This window comes from Phalangium opilio, unplaced genomic scaffold (assembly GCF_054372755.1).
Source record: "Phalangium opilio isolate 3A_F unplaced genomic scaffold, DU_Popi_V2 ptg000061l_1, whole genome shotgun sequence".
Classification (NCBI taxonomy): domain Eukaryota; kingdom Metazoa; phylum Arthropoda; class Arachnida; order Opiliones; family Phalangiidae; genus Phalangium; species Phalangium opilio.
Window position 1 is genome coordinate 3,675,177 of NW_028324178.1, and position 15,668 is coordinate 3,690,844.

Below are 15,668 nucleotides of genomic sequence, written 5' to 3' on the forward strand. Positions count from 1 at the left end.
TCAGAAATGGGATTCGAACCAACGCCCTCATACGAGGACCAGAATACACAGATTCACGCAGTGAACGAAAGACACTAAGCCCCTTGAGTGTAGCGCCTTAGACCGCTAGGCATCCTGACGTTGATTCATTTCCTTTGGACGTTTTATAAATTACATCTTTTCCAGTTAAATTTATAAAACAAATCGTGTCAGAATTGGGATTTGAATCCACGCCCTCATTCGAGGACCAGAACACACAGATCCACATCGGGAAGGAATGAAGCTAAGCCTTTCGAGTCTGGCGCATTAGACCACTCGGCCATCCTGACATGGTTTTATCTAGTTATTACGTTTTCACTTACATCTCTTCCAGTTATTTTCTTAAAACATATCGTATCAGAAGTGGCATTCGAACCCACGCCCTCATACAAGGACCAGAATACACAGATTCACGTCGTGAACGAAAGAAACTAAGCCCCTTGAGTCTAGCGCCTTAGACCGCTCGGCCATCCTGACGTGGTCTCTTGTAATTTGGACGTTTAATTAATTACATCTCTTCCAGTTAATTTCTTAAAACATATCGTGTCAGAAGTGGGATTCGAACCCACGCCCTCATACGAGGACCAGAATACACAGATTCACGTTGTGAACGAAGGAAACTGAGCCCCTTGAGTCTGGCGCCTTAGACCGCTCCGCCATCCTGACTTGGATTCATTCAATTGGGACGTTTTATGAATTACATCTCTTCCAGTTAATTTCATAAAACATATCGTGTCAGAAGTGGTATTCGAACCCACGCCCTCATACGAGGACCAGAATACACTGATTCACGTTGAGAACGAAAGAAACTAGGTCCCTTGAGTCTGGCGCCTTAGACCGCTCCGCCATCCTGGCGTGGTCACTTCTAATTTGGACGTTTTATAAATTACATCTCTTCCAGTTAATTTCATAAAACATATCGTGTCAGAAATGGGATTCGAACCAACGCCCTCATACGAGGACCAGAATACACAGATTCACGCAGTGAACGAAAGACACTAAGCCCCTTGAGTGTAGCGCCTTAGACCGCTAGGCATCCTGACGTTGATTCATTTCCTTTGGACGTTTTATAAATTACATCTTTTCCAGTTAAATTTATAAAACAAATCGTGTCAGAATTGGGATTTGAATCCACGCCCTCATTCGAGGACCAGAACACACAGATCCACATCGGGAAGGAATGAAGCTAAGCCTTTCGAGTCTGGCGCATTAGACCACTCGGCCATCCTGACATGGTTTTATCTAGTTATTACGTTTTCACTTACATCTCTTCCAGTTATTTTCTTAAAACATATCGTATCAGAAGTGGCATTCGAACCCACGCCCTCATACAAGGACCAGAATACACAGATTCACGTCGTGAACGAAAGAAACTAAGCCCCTTGAGTCTAGCGCCTTAGACCGCTCGGCCATCCTGACGTGGTCTCTTGTAATTTGGACGTTTAATTAATTACATCTCTTCCAGTTAATTTCTTAAAACATATCGTGTCAGAAGTGGGATTCGAACCCACGCCCTCATACGAGGACCAGAATACACAGATTCACGTTGTGAACGAAGGAAACTGAGCCCCTTGAGTCTGGCGCCTTAGACCGCTCCGCCATCCTGACTTGGATTCATTCAATTGGGACGTTTTATGAATTACATCTCTTCCAGTTAATTTCATAAAACATATCGTGTCAGAAGTGGTATTCGAACCCACGCCCTCATACGAGGACCAGAATACACTGATTCACGTTGAGAACGAAAGAAACTAGGTCCCTTGAGTCTGGCGCCTTAGACCGCTCCGCCATCCTGGCGTGGTCACTTCTAATTTGGACGTTTTATAAATTACATCTCTTCCAGTTAATTTCATAAAACATATCGTGTCAGAAATGGGATTCGAACCAACGCCCTCATACGAGGACCAGAATACACAGATTCACGTCGTGAACGAAAGACACTAAGCCCCTTGAGTGTAGCGCCTTAGACCGCTAGGCCATCCTGACGTTGATTCATTTTCTTTGGACGTTTTATAAATTACATCTTTTCCAGTTAAATTTATAAAACAAATCGTGTCAGAATTGGGATTTGAATCCACGCCCTCATTCGAGGACCAGAACACACAGATCCACATCGGGAAGGAATGAAGCTAAGCCTTTCGAGTCTGGCGCATTAGACCACTCGGCCATCCTGACATGGTTTTATCTAGTTATTACGTTTTCACTTACATCTCTTCCAGTTATTTTCTTAAAACATATCGTATCAGAAGTGGCATTCGAACCCACGCCCTCATACAAGGACCAGAATACACAGATTCACGTCGTGAACGAAAGAAACTAAGCCCCTTGAGTCTAGCGCCTTAGACCGCTCGGCCATCCTGACGTGGTCTCTTGTAATTTGGACGTTTAATTAATTACATCTCTTCCAGTTAATTTCTTAAAACATATCGTGTCAGAAGTGGGATTCGAACCCACGCCCTCATACGAGGACCAGAATACACAGATCCACGTTGTGAACGAAGGAAACTGAGCCCCTTGAGTCTGGCGCCTTAGACCGCTCCGCCATCCTGACTTGGATTCATTCAATTGGGACGTTTTATGAATTACATCTCTTCCAGTTAATTTCATAAAACATATCGTGTCAGAAGTGGTATTCGAACCCACGCCCTCATACGAGGACCAGAATACACTGATTCACGTTGAGAACGAATGAAACTAGGTCCCTTGAGTCTGGCGCCTTAGACCGCTCCGCCATCCTGGCGTGGTCACTTCTAATTTGGACGTTTTATAAATTACATCTCTTCCAGTTAATTTCATAAAACATATCGTGTCAGAAGTGGGATTCGAACCCACGCCCTCATACGAGGACCAGAATACACAGATTCACGTCGTGAACGAAAGAAACTAAGCCCCTTGAGTCTAGCGCCTTAGACCGCTCGGCCATCCTGACGTGGTCTCTTGTAATTTGGACGTTTAATTAATTACATCTCTTCCAGTTAATTTCTTAAAACATATCGTGTCAGAAGTGGGATTCGAACCCACGCCCTCATACGAGGACCAGAATACACAGATTCACGTTGTGAACGAAGGAAACTGAGCCCCTTGAGTCTGGCGCCTTAGACCGCTCCGCCATCCTGACTTGGATTCATTCAATTGGGACGTTTTATGAATTACATCTCTTCCAGTTAATTTCATAAAACATATCGTGTCAGAAGTGGTATTCGAACCCACGCCCTCATACGAGGACCAGAATACACTGATTCACGTTGAGAACGAAAGAAACTAGGTCCCTTGAGTCTGGCGCCTTAGACCGCTCCGCCATCCTGGCGTGGTCACTTCTAATTTGGACGTTTTATAAATTACATCTCTTCCAGTTAATTTCATAAAACATATCGTGTCAGAAATGGGATTCGAACCAACGCCCTCATACGAAGACCAGAATACACAGATTCACGTCGTGAACGAAAGACACTAAGCCCCTTGAGTGTAGCGCCTTAGACCGCTAGGCCATCCTGACGTTGATTCATTTTCTTTGGACGTTTTATAAATTACATCTTTTCCAGTTAAATTTATAAAACAAATCGTGTCAGAATTGGGATTTGAATCCACGCCCTCATTCGAGGACCAGAACACACAGATCCACATCGGGAAGGAATGAAGCTAAGCCTTTCGAGTCTGGCGCATTAGACCACTCGGCCATCCTGACATGGTTTTATCTAGTTATTACGTTTTCACTTACATCTCTTCCAGTTATTTTCTTAAAACATATCGTATCAGAAGTGGCATTCGAACCCACGCCCTCATACAAGGACCAGAATACACAGATTCACGTCGTGAACGAAAGAAACTAAGCCCCTTGAGTCTAGCGCCTTAGACCGCTCGGCCATCCTGACGTGGTCTCTTGTAATTTGGACGTTTAATTAATTACATCTCTTCCAGTTAATTTCTTAAAACATATCGTGTCAGAAGTGGGATTCGAACCCACGCCCTCATACGAGGACCAGAATACACAGATCCACGTTGTGAACGAAGGAAACTGAGCCCCTTGAGTCTGGCGCCTTAGACCGCTCCGCCATCCTGACTTGGATTCATTCAATTGGGACGTTTTATGAATTACATCTCTTCCAGTTAATTTCATAAAACATATCGTGTCAGAAGTGGTATTCGAACCCACGCCCTCATACGAGGACCAGAATACACTGATTCACGTTGAGAACGAAAGAAACTAGGTCCCTTGAGTCTGGCGCCTTAGACCGCTCCGCCATCCTGGCGTGGTCACTTCTAATTTGGACGTTTTATAAATTACATCTCTTCCAGTTAATTTCATAAAACATATCGTGTCAGAAATGGGATTCGAACCAACGCCCTCATACGAGGACCAGAATACACAGATTCACGTCGTGAACGAAAGACACTAAGCCCCTTGAGTGTAGCGCCTTAGACCGCTAGGCCATCCTGACGTTGATTCATTTTCTTTGGACGTTTTATAAATTACATCTTTTCCAGTTAAATTTATAAAACAAATCGTGTCAGAATTGGGATTTGAATCCACGCCCTCATTCGAGGACCAGAACACACAGATCCACATCGGGAAGGAATGAAGCTAAGCCTTTCGAGTCTGGCGCATTAGACCACTCGGCCATCCTGACATGGTTTTATCTAGTTATTACGTTTTCACTTACATCTCTTCCAGTTATTTTCTTAAAACATATCGTATCAGAAGTGGCATTCGAACCCACGCCCTCATACAAGGACCAGAATACACAGATTCACGTCGTGAACGAAAGAAACTAAGCCCCTTGAGTCTAGCGCCTTAGACCGCTCGGCCATCCTGACGTGGTCTCTTGTAATTTGGACGTTTAATTAATTACATCTCTTCCAGTTAATTTCTTAAAACATATCGTGTCAGAAGTGGGATTCGAACCCACGCCCTCATACGAGGACCAGAATACACTGATTCACGTTGAGAACGAAAGAAACTAGGTCCCTTGAGTCTGGCGCCTTAGACCGCTCCGCCATCCTGACGTGGTCACTTCTAATTTGGACGTTTTATAAATTACATCTCTTCCTGTTAATTTCATAAAACATATCGTGTCAGAAGTGGGATTCGAACCCTCGCCCTCTTACGAGGACCAGAATACACAGATTCACGTTGTGAACGAAGGAAACTGAGCCCCTTGAGTCTGGCGCCTTAGACCGCTCCGCCATCCTGACTTGGATTCATTCAATTGGGACGTTTTATGAATTACATCTCTTCCAGTTAATTTCATAAAACATATCGTGTCAGAAGTGGTATTCGAACCCACGCCCTCATACGAGGACCAGAATACACTGATTCACGTTGAGAACGAAAGAAACTAGGTCCCTTGAGTCTGGCGCCTTAGACCGCTCCGCCATCCTGGCGTGGTCACTTCTAATTTGGACGTTTTATAAATTACATCTCTTCCAGTTAATTTCATAAAACATATCGTGTCAGAAATGGGATTCGAACCAACGCCCTCATACGAGGACCAGAATACACAGATTCACGTCGTGAACGAAAGACACTAAGCCCCTTGAGTGTAGCGCCTTAGACCGCTAGGCCATCCTGACGTTGATTCATTTTCTTTGGACGTTTTATAAATTACATCTTTTCCAGTTAAATTTATAAAACAAATCGTGTCAGAATTGGGATTTGAATCCACGCCCTCATTCGAGGACCAGAACACACAGATCCACATCGGGAAGGAATGAAGCTAAGCCTTTCGAGTCTGGCGCATTAGACCACTCGGCCATCCTGACATGGTTTTATCTAGTTATTACGTTTTCACTTACATCTCTTCCAGTTATTTTCTTAAAACATATCGTATCAGAAGTGGCATTCGAACCCACGCCCTCATACAAGGACCAGAATACACAGATTCACGTCGTGAACGAAAGAAACTAAGCCCCTTGAGTCTAGCGCCTTAGACCGCTCGGCCATCCTGACGTGGTCTCTTGTAATTTGGACGTTTAATTAATTACATCTCTTCCAGTTAATTTCTTAAAACATATCGTGTCAGAAGTGGGATTCGAACCCACGCCCTCATACGAGGACCAGAATACACTGATTCACGTTGAGAACGAAAGAAACTAGGTCCCTTGAGTCTGGCGCCTTAGACCGCTCCGCCATCCTGACGTGGTCACTTCTAATTTGGACGTTTTATAAATTACATCTCTTCCTGTTAATTTCATAAAACATATCGTGTCAGAAGTGGGATTCGAACCCTCGCCCTCTTACGAGGACCAGAATACACAGATTCACGTTGTGAACGAAGGAAACTGAGCCCCTTGAGTCTGGCGCCTTAGACCGCTCCGCCATCCTGACTTGGATTCATTCAATTGGGACGTTTTATGAATTACATCTCTTCCAGTTAATTTCATAAAACATATCGTGTCAGAAGTGGTATTCGAACCCACGCCCTCATACAAGGACCAGAATACACTGATTCACGTTGAGAACGAAAGAAACTAGGTCCCTTGAGTCTGGCGCCTTAGACCGCTCCGCCATCCTGGCGTGGTCACTTCTAATTTGGACGTTTTATAAATTACATCTCTTCCAGTTAATTTCATAAAACATATCGTGTCAGAAATGGGATTCGAACCAACGCCCTCATACGAGGACCAGAATACACAGATTCACGCAGTGAACGAAAGAAACTAAGCCCCTTGAGTCTAGCGCCTTAGACCGCTCGGCCATCCTGACGTGGTCTCTTGTAATTTGGACGTTTAATTAATTACATCTCTTCCAGTTAATTTCTTAAAACATATCGTGTCAGAAGTGGGATTCGAACCCACGCCCTCATACGAGGACCAGAATACACAGATTCACGTTGTGAACGAAGGAAACTGAGCCCCTTGAGTCTGGCGCCTTAGACCGCTCCGCCATCCTGACTTGGATTCATTCAATTGGGACGTTTTATGAATTACATCTCTTCCAGTTAATTTCATAAAACATATCGTGTCAGAAGTGGTATTCGAACCCACGACCTCATACGAGGACCAGAATACACTGATTCACGTTGAGAACGAAAGAAACTAGGTCCCTTGAGTCTGGCGCCTTAGACCGCTCCGCCATCCTGGCGTGGTCACTTCTAATTTGGACGTTTTATAAATTACATCTCTTCCAGTTAATTTCATAAAACATATCGTGTCAGAAATGGGATTCGAACCAACGCCCTCATACGAGGACCAGAATACACAGATTCACGTCGTGAACGAAAGACACTAAGCCCCTTGAGTGTAGCGCCTTAGACCGCTAGGCCATCCTGACGTTGATTCATTTTCTTTGGACGTTTTATAAATTACATCTTTTCCAGTTAAATTTATAAAACATATCGTGTCAGAATTGGGATTTGAATCCACGCCCTCATTCGAGGACCAGAACACACAGATCCACATCGGGAAGGAATGAAACTAAGCCTTTCGAGTCTGGCGCATTAGACCACTCGGCCATCCTGACATGGTTTTATCTAGTTATTACGTTTTCACTTACATCTCTTCCAGTTATTTTCTTAAAACATATCGTATCAGAAGTGGCATTCGAACCCACGCCCTCATACAAGGACAAGAATACACAGATCCACGTCGTGAACGAAAGAAACTAAGCCCCTTGAGTCTAGCGCCTTAGACCGCTCGGCCATCCTGACGTGGTCTCTTGTAATTTGGACGTTTAATTAATTACATCTCTTCCAGTTAATTTCTTAAAACATATCGTGTCAGAAGTGGGATTCGAACCCACGCCCTCATACGAGGACCAGAATACACAGATTCACGTTGTGAACGAAGGAAACTGAGCCCCTTGAGTCTGGCGCCTTAGACCGCTCCGCCATCCTGACTTGGATTCATTCAATTGGGACGTTTTATGAATTACATCTCTTCCAGTTAATTTCATAAAACATATCGTGTCAGAAGTGGTATTCGAACCCACGACCTCATACGAGGACCAGAATACACTGATTCACGTTGAGAACGAAAGAAACTAGGTCCCTTGAGTCTGGCGCCTTAGACCGCTCCGCCATCCTGGCGTGGTCACTTCTAATTTGGACGTTTTATAAATTACATCTCTTCCAGTTAATTTCATAAAACATATCGTGTCAGAAATGGGATTCGAACCAACGCCCTCATACGAGGACCAGAATACACAGATTCACGTCGTGAACGAAAGACACTAAGCCCCTTGAGTGTAGCGCCTTAGACCGCTAGGCCATCCTGACGTTGATTCATTTTCTTTGGACGTTTTATAAATTACATCTTTTCCAGTTAAATTTATAAAACATATCGTGTCAGAATTGGGATTTGAATCCACGCCCTCATTCGAGGACCAGAACACACAGATCCACATCGGGAAGGAATGAAACTAAGCCTTTCGAGTCTGGCGCATTAGACCACTCGGCCATCCTGACATGGTTTTATCTAGTTATTACGTTTTCACTTACATCTCTTCCAGTTATTTTCTTAAAACATATCGTATCAGAAGTGGCATTCGAACCCACGCCTTCATACAAGGACAAGAATACACAGATCCACGTCGTGAACGAAAGAAACTAAGCCCCTTGAGTCTAGCGCCTTAGACCGCTCGGCCATCCTGACGTGGTCTCTTGTAATTTGGACGTTTAATTAATTACATCTCTTCCAGTTAATTTCTTAAAACATATCGTGTCAGAAGTGGGATTCGAACCCACGCCCTCATACGAGGACCAGAATACACAGATTCACGTTGTGAACGAAGGAAACTGAGCCCCTTGAGTCTGGCGCCTTAGACCGCTCCGCCATCCTGACTTGGATTCATTCAATTGGGACGTTTTATGAATTACATCTCTTCCAGTTAATTTCATAAAACATATCGTGTCAGAAGTGGTATTCGAACCCACGACCTCATACGAGGACCAGAATACACTGATTCACGTTGAGAACGAAAGAAACTAGGTCCCTTGAGTCTGGCGCCTTAGACCGCTCCGCCATCCTGGCGTGGTCACTTCTAATTTGGACGTTTTATAAATTACATCTCTTCCAGTTAATTTCATAAAACATATCGTGTCAGAAATGGGATTCGAACCAACGCCCTCATACGAGGACCAGAATACACAGATTCACGTCGTGAACGAAAGACACTAAGCCCCTTGAGTGTAGCGCCTTAGACCGCTAGGCCATCCTGACGTTGATTCATTTTCTTTGGACGTTTTATAAATTACATCTTTTCCAGTTAAATTTATAAAACATATCGTGTCAGAATTGGGATTTGAATCCACGCCCTCATTCGAGGACCAGAACACACAGATCCACATCGGGAAGGAATGAAACTAAGCCTTTCGAGTCTGGCGCATTAGACCACTCGGCCATCCTGACATGGTTTTATCTAGTTATTACGTTTTCACTTACATCTCTTCCAGTTATTTTCTTAAAACATATCGTATCAGAAGTGGCATTCGAACCCACGCCCTCATACAAGGACCAGAATACACAGATTCACGTCGTGAACGAAAGAAACTAAGCCCCTTGAGTCTAGCGCCTTAGACCGCTCGGCCATCCTGACGTGGTCTCTTGTAATTTGGACGTTTAATTAATTACATCTCTTCCAGTTAATTTCTTAAAACATATCGTGTCAGAAGTGGGATTCGAACCCACGCCCTCATACGAGGACCAGAATACACAGATCCACGTTGTGAACGAAGGAAACTGAGCCCCTTGAGTCTGGCGCCTTAGACCGCTCCGCCATCCTGACTTGGATTCATTCAATTGGGACGTTTTATGAATTACATCTCTTCCAGTTAATTTCATAAAACATATCGTGTCAGAAGTGGTATTCGAACCCACGCCCTCATACGAGGACCAGAATACACTGATTCACGTTGAGAACGAAAGAAACTAGGTCCCTTGAGTCTGGCGCCTTAGACCGCTCCGCCATCCTGGCGTGGTCACTTCTAATTTGGACGTTTTATAAATTACATCTCTTCCAGTTAATTTCATAAAACATATCGTGTCAGAAATGGGATTCGAACCAACGCCCTCATACGAGGACCAGAATACACAGATTCACGTCGTGAACGAAAGACACTAAGCCCCTTGAGTGTAGCGCCTTAGACCGCTAGGCCATCCTGACGTTGATTCATTTTCTTTGGACGTTTTATAAATTACATCTTTTCCAGTTAAATTTATAAAACAAATCGTGTCAGAATTGGGATTTGAATCCACGCCCTCATTCGAGGACCAGAACACACAGATCCACATCGGGAAGGAATGAAGCTAAGCCTTTCGAGTCTGGCGCATTAGACCACTCGGCCATCCTGACATGGTTTTATCTAGTTATTACGTTTTCACTTACATCTCTTCCAGTTATTTTCTTAAAACATATCGTATCAGAAGTGGCATTCGAACCCACGCCCTCATACAAGGACCAGAATACACAGATTCACGTCGTGAACGAAAGAAACTAAGCCCCTTGAGTCTAGCGCCTTAGACCGCTCGGCCATCCTGACGTGGTCTCTTGTAATTTGGACGTTTAATTAATTACATCTCTTCCAGTTAATTTCTTAAAACATATCGTGTCAGAAGTGGGATTCGAACCCACGCCCTCATACGAGGACCAGAATACACTGATTCACGTTGAGAACGAAAGAAACTAGGTCCCTTGAGTCTGGCGCCTTAGACCGCTCCGCCATCCTGACGTGGTCACTTCTAATTTGGACGTTTTATAAATTACATCTCTTCCTGTTAATTTCATAAAACATATCGTGTCAGAAGTGGGATTCGAACCCTCGCCCTCTTACGAGGACCAGAATACACAGATTCACGTTGTGAACGAAGGAAACTGAGCCCCTTGAGTCTGGCGCCTTAGACCGCTCCGCCATCCTGACTTGGATTCATTCAATTGGGACGTTTTATGAATTACATCTCTTCCAGTTAATTTCATAAAACATATCGTGTCAGAAGTGGTATTCGAACCCACGCCCTCATACAAGGACCAGAATACACTGATTCACGTTGAGAACGAAAGAAACTAGGTCCCTTGAGTCTGGCGCCTTAGACCGCTCCGCCATCCTGGCGTGGTCACTTCTAATTTGGACGTTTTATAAATTACATCTCTTCCAGTTAATTTCATAAAACATATCGTGTCAGAAATGGGATTCGAACCAACGCCCTCATACGAGGACCAGAATACACAGATTCACGCAGTGAACGAAAGAAACTAAGCCCCTTGAGTCTAGCGCCTTAGACCGCTCGGCCATCCTGACGTGGTCTCTTGTAATTTGGACGTTTAATTAATTACATCTCTTCCAGTTAATTTCTTAAAACATATCGTGTCAGAAGTGGGATTCGAACCCACGCCCTCATACGAGGACCAGAATACACAGATTCACGTTGTGAACGAAGGAAACTGAGCCCCTTGAGTCTGGCGCCTTAGACCGCTCCGCCATCCTGACTTGGATTCATTCAATTGGGACGTTTTATGAATTACATCTCTTCCAGTTAATTTCATAAAACATATCGTGTCAGAAGTGGTATTCGAACCCACGACCTCATACGAGGACCAGAATACACTGATTCACGTTGAGAACGAAAGAAACTAGGTCCCTTGAGTCTGGCGCCTTAGACCGCTCCGCCATCCTGGCGTGGTCACTTCTAATTTGGACGTTTTATAAATTACATCTCTTCCAGTTAATTTCATAAAACATATCGTGTCAGAAATGGGATTCGAACCAACGCCCTCATACGAGGACCAGAATACACAGATTCACGTCGTGAACGAAAGACACTAAGCCCCTTGAGTGTAGCGCCTTAGACCGCTAGGCCATCCTGACGTTGATTCATTTTCTTTGGACGTTTTATAAATTACATCTTTTCCAGTTAAATTTATAAAACATATCGTGTCAGAATTGGGATTTGAATCCACGCCCTCATTCGAGGACCAGAACACACAGATCCACATCGGGAAGGAATGAAACTAAGCCTTTCGAGTCTGGCGCATTAGACCACTCGGCCATCCTGACATGGTTTTATCTAGTTATTACGTTTTCACTTACATCTCTTCCAGTTATTTTCTTAAAACATATCGTATCAGAAGTGGCATTCGAACCCACGCCCTCATACAAGGACAAGAATACACAGATCCACGTCGTGAACGAAAGAAACTAAGCCCCTTGAGTCTAGCGCCTTAGACCGCTCGGCCATCCTGACGTGGTCTCTTGTAATTTGGACGTTTAATTAATTACATCTCTTCCAGTTAATTTCTTAAAACATATCGTGTCAGAAGTGGGATTCGAACCCACGCCCTCATACGAGGACCAGAATACACAGATTCACGTTGTGAACGAAGGAAACTGAGCCCCTTGAGTCTGGCGCCTTAGACCGCTCCGCCATCCTGACTTGGATTCATTCAATTGGGACGTTTTATGAATTACATCTCTTCCAGTTAATTTCATAAAACATATCGTGTCAGAAGTGGTATTCGAACCCACGACCTCATACGAGGACCAGAATACACTGATTCACGTTGAGAACGAAAGAAACTAGGTCCCTTGAGTCTGGCGCCTTAGACCGCTCCGCCATCCTGGCGTGGTCACTTCTAATTTGGACGTTTTATAAATTACATCTCTTCCAGTTAATTTCATAAAACATATCGTGTCAGAAATGGGATTCGAACCAACGCCCTCATACGAGGACCAGAATACACAGATTCACGTCGTGAACGAAAGACACTAAGCCCCTTGAGTGTAGCGCCTTAGACCGCTAGGCCATCCTGACGTTGATTCATTTTCTTTGGACGTTTTATAAATTACATCTTTTCCAGTTAAATTTATAAAACATATCGTGTCAGAATTGGGATTTGAATCCACGCCCTCATTCGAGGACCAGAACACACAGATCCACATCGGGAAGGAATGAAACTAAGCCTTTCGAGTCTGGCGCATTAGACCACTCGGCCATCCTGACATGGTTTTATCTAGTTATTACGTTTTCACTTACATCTCTTCCAGTTATTTTCTTAAAACATATCGTATCAGAAGTGGCATTCGAACCCACGCCCTCATACAAGGACAAGAATACACAGATCCACGTCGTGAACGAAAGAAACTAAGCCCCTTGAGTCTAGCGCCTTAGACCGCTCGGCCATCCTGACGTGGTCTCTTGTAATTTGGACGTTTAATTAATTACATCTCTTCCAGTTAATTTCTTAAAACATATCGTGTCAGAAGTGGGATTCGAACCCACGCCCTCATACGAGGACCAGAATACACAGATTCACGTTGTGAACGAAGGTAACTGAGCCCCTTGAGTCTGGCGCCTTAGACCGCTCCGCCATCCTGACTTGGATTCATTCAATTGGGACGTTTTATGAATTACATCTCTTCCAGTTAATTTCATAAAACATATCGTGTCAGAAGTGGTATTCGAACCCTCGCCCTCATACGAGGACCAGAATACACTGATTCACGTTGAGAACGAAAGAAACTAGGTCCCTTGAGTCTGGCGCCTTAGACCGCTCCGCCATCCTGGCGTGGTCACTTCTAATTTGGACGTTTTATAAATTACATCTCTTCCAGTTAATTTCATAAAACATATCGTGTCAGAAATGGGATTCGAACCAACGCCCTCATACGAGGACCAGAATACACAGATTCACGTCGTGAACGAAAGACACTAAGCCCCTTGAGTGTAGCGCCTTAGACCGCTAGGCCATCCTGACGTTGATTCATTTTCTTTGGACGTTTTATAAATTACATCTTTTCCAGTTAAATTTATAAAACATATCGTGTCAGAATTGGGATTTGAATCCACGCCCTCATTCGAGGACCAGAACACACAGATCCACATCGGGAAGGAATGAAACTAAGCCTTTCGAGTCTGGCGCATTAGACCACTCGGCCATCCTGACATGGTTTTATCTAGTTATTACGTTTTCACTTACATCTCTTCCAGTTATTTTCTTAAAACATATCGTATCAGAAGTGGCATTCGAACCCACGCCCTCATACAAGGACAAGAATACACAGATCCACGTCGTGAACGAAAGAAACTAAGCCCCTTGAGTCTAGCGCCTTAGACCGCTCGGCCATCCTGACGTGGTCTCTTGTAATTTGGACGTTTAATTAATTACATCTCTTCCAGTTAATTTCTTAAAACATATCGTGTCAGAAGTGGGATTCGAACCCACGCCCTCATACGAGGACCAGAATACACAGATTCACGTTGTGAACGAAGGAAACTGAGCCCCTTGAGTCTGGCGCCTTAGACCGCTCCGCCATCCTGACTTGGATTCATTCAATTGGGACGTTTTATGAATTACATCTCTTCCAGTTAATTTCATAAAACATATCGTGTCAGAAGTGGTATTCGAACCCTCGCCCTCATACGAGGACCAGAATACACTGATTCACGTTGAGAACGAAAGAAACTAGGTCCCTTGAGTCTGGCGCCTTAGACCGCTCCGCCATCCTCGCGTGGTCACTTCTAATTTGGACGTTTTATAAATTACATCTCTTCCAGTTAATTTCATAAAACATATCGTGTCAGAAATGGGATTCGAACCAACGCCCTCATACGAGGACCAGAATACACAGATTCACGTCGTGAACGAAAGACACTAAGCCCCTTGAGTGTAGCGCCTTAGACCGCTAGGCCATCCTGACGTTGATTCATTTTCTTTGGACGTTTTATAAATTACATCTTTTCCAGTTAAATTTATAAAACATATCGTGTCAGAATTGGGATTTGAATCCACGCCCTCATTCGAGGACCAGAACACACAGATCCACATCGGGAAGGAATGAAACTAAGCCTTTCGAGTCTGGCGCATTAGACCACTCGGCCATCCTAACATGGTTTTATCTAGTTATTACGTTTTCACTTACATCTCTTCCAGTTATTTTCTTAAAACATATCGTATCAGAAGTGGCATTCGAACCCACGCCCTCATACAAGGACAAGAATACACAGATCCACGTCGTGAACGAAAGAAACTAAGCCCCTTGAGTCTAGCGCCTTAGACCGCTCGGCCATCCTGACGTGGTCTCTTGTAATTTGGACGTTTAATTAATTACATCTCTTCCAGTTAATTTCTTAAAACATATCGTGTCAGAAGTGGGATTCGAACCCACGCCCACATACGAGGACCAGAATACACAGATTCACGTTGTGAACAAAGGAAACTGAGCCCCTTGAGTCTGGCGCCTTAGACCGCTCCGCCATCCTGACGTGGTCAGTTCTAATTTGGACGTTTTATAAATTACATCTCTTCCAGTTAATTTCATAAAACATATCGTGTCAGAAGTGGGATTCGAACCCACGCCCTCATACGAGGACCATAATACACAGATTCACGTCGTGAACGAAAGAAACTAAGCCCCTTGAGTGTAGCGCCTTAGACCGCTCGGCCACCCTGACTTGGATTCATTCAATTGGGATGTTTTATTAATTACATCTCTTCCAGTTAATTTCATAAAACATCGTGTCAGAAGTGGGATTCGAACCCACGCCCTCTTACGAGGACCAGAATACACAGATTCACGTTGTGAACGAAAGAAACTAAGCCCCTTGAGTGTAGCGCCTTAGACCGCTCCGCCATCCTGACTTGGATTCATTCAATTGGGACGTTTTATGAATTACATCTCTTCCAGTTAATTTCATAAAACATATCGTGTCAGAAGTGGTAT

At 44.1% G+C, this 15,668-nt stretch overlaps 1 non-coding gene across 1 annotated transcript; it reads right to left on the minus strand.

Moving 5' to 3' along the window:
- Window positions 1–2,825: 2,825 nt before the first annotated feature.
- Window positions 2,826–2,947, minus strand: TRNAL-CAA (transfer RNA leucine (anticodon CAA)). Its single transcript has 2 exons — window positions 2,910–2,947; window positions 2,826–2,871 (listed from the first exon to the last, which is right to left on the minus strand). It is a non-coding gene; the product is annotated as a tRNA-Leu (tRNA).
- Window positions 2,948–15,668: the final 12,721 nt, after the last annotated feature.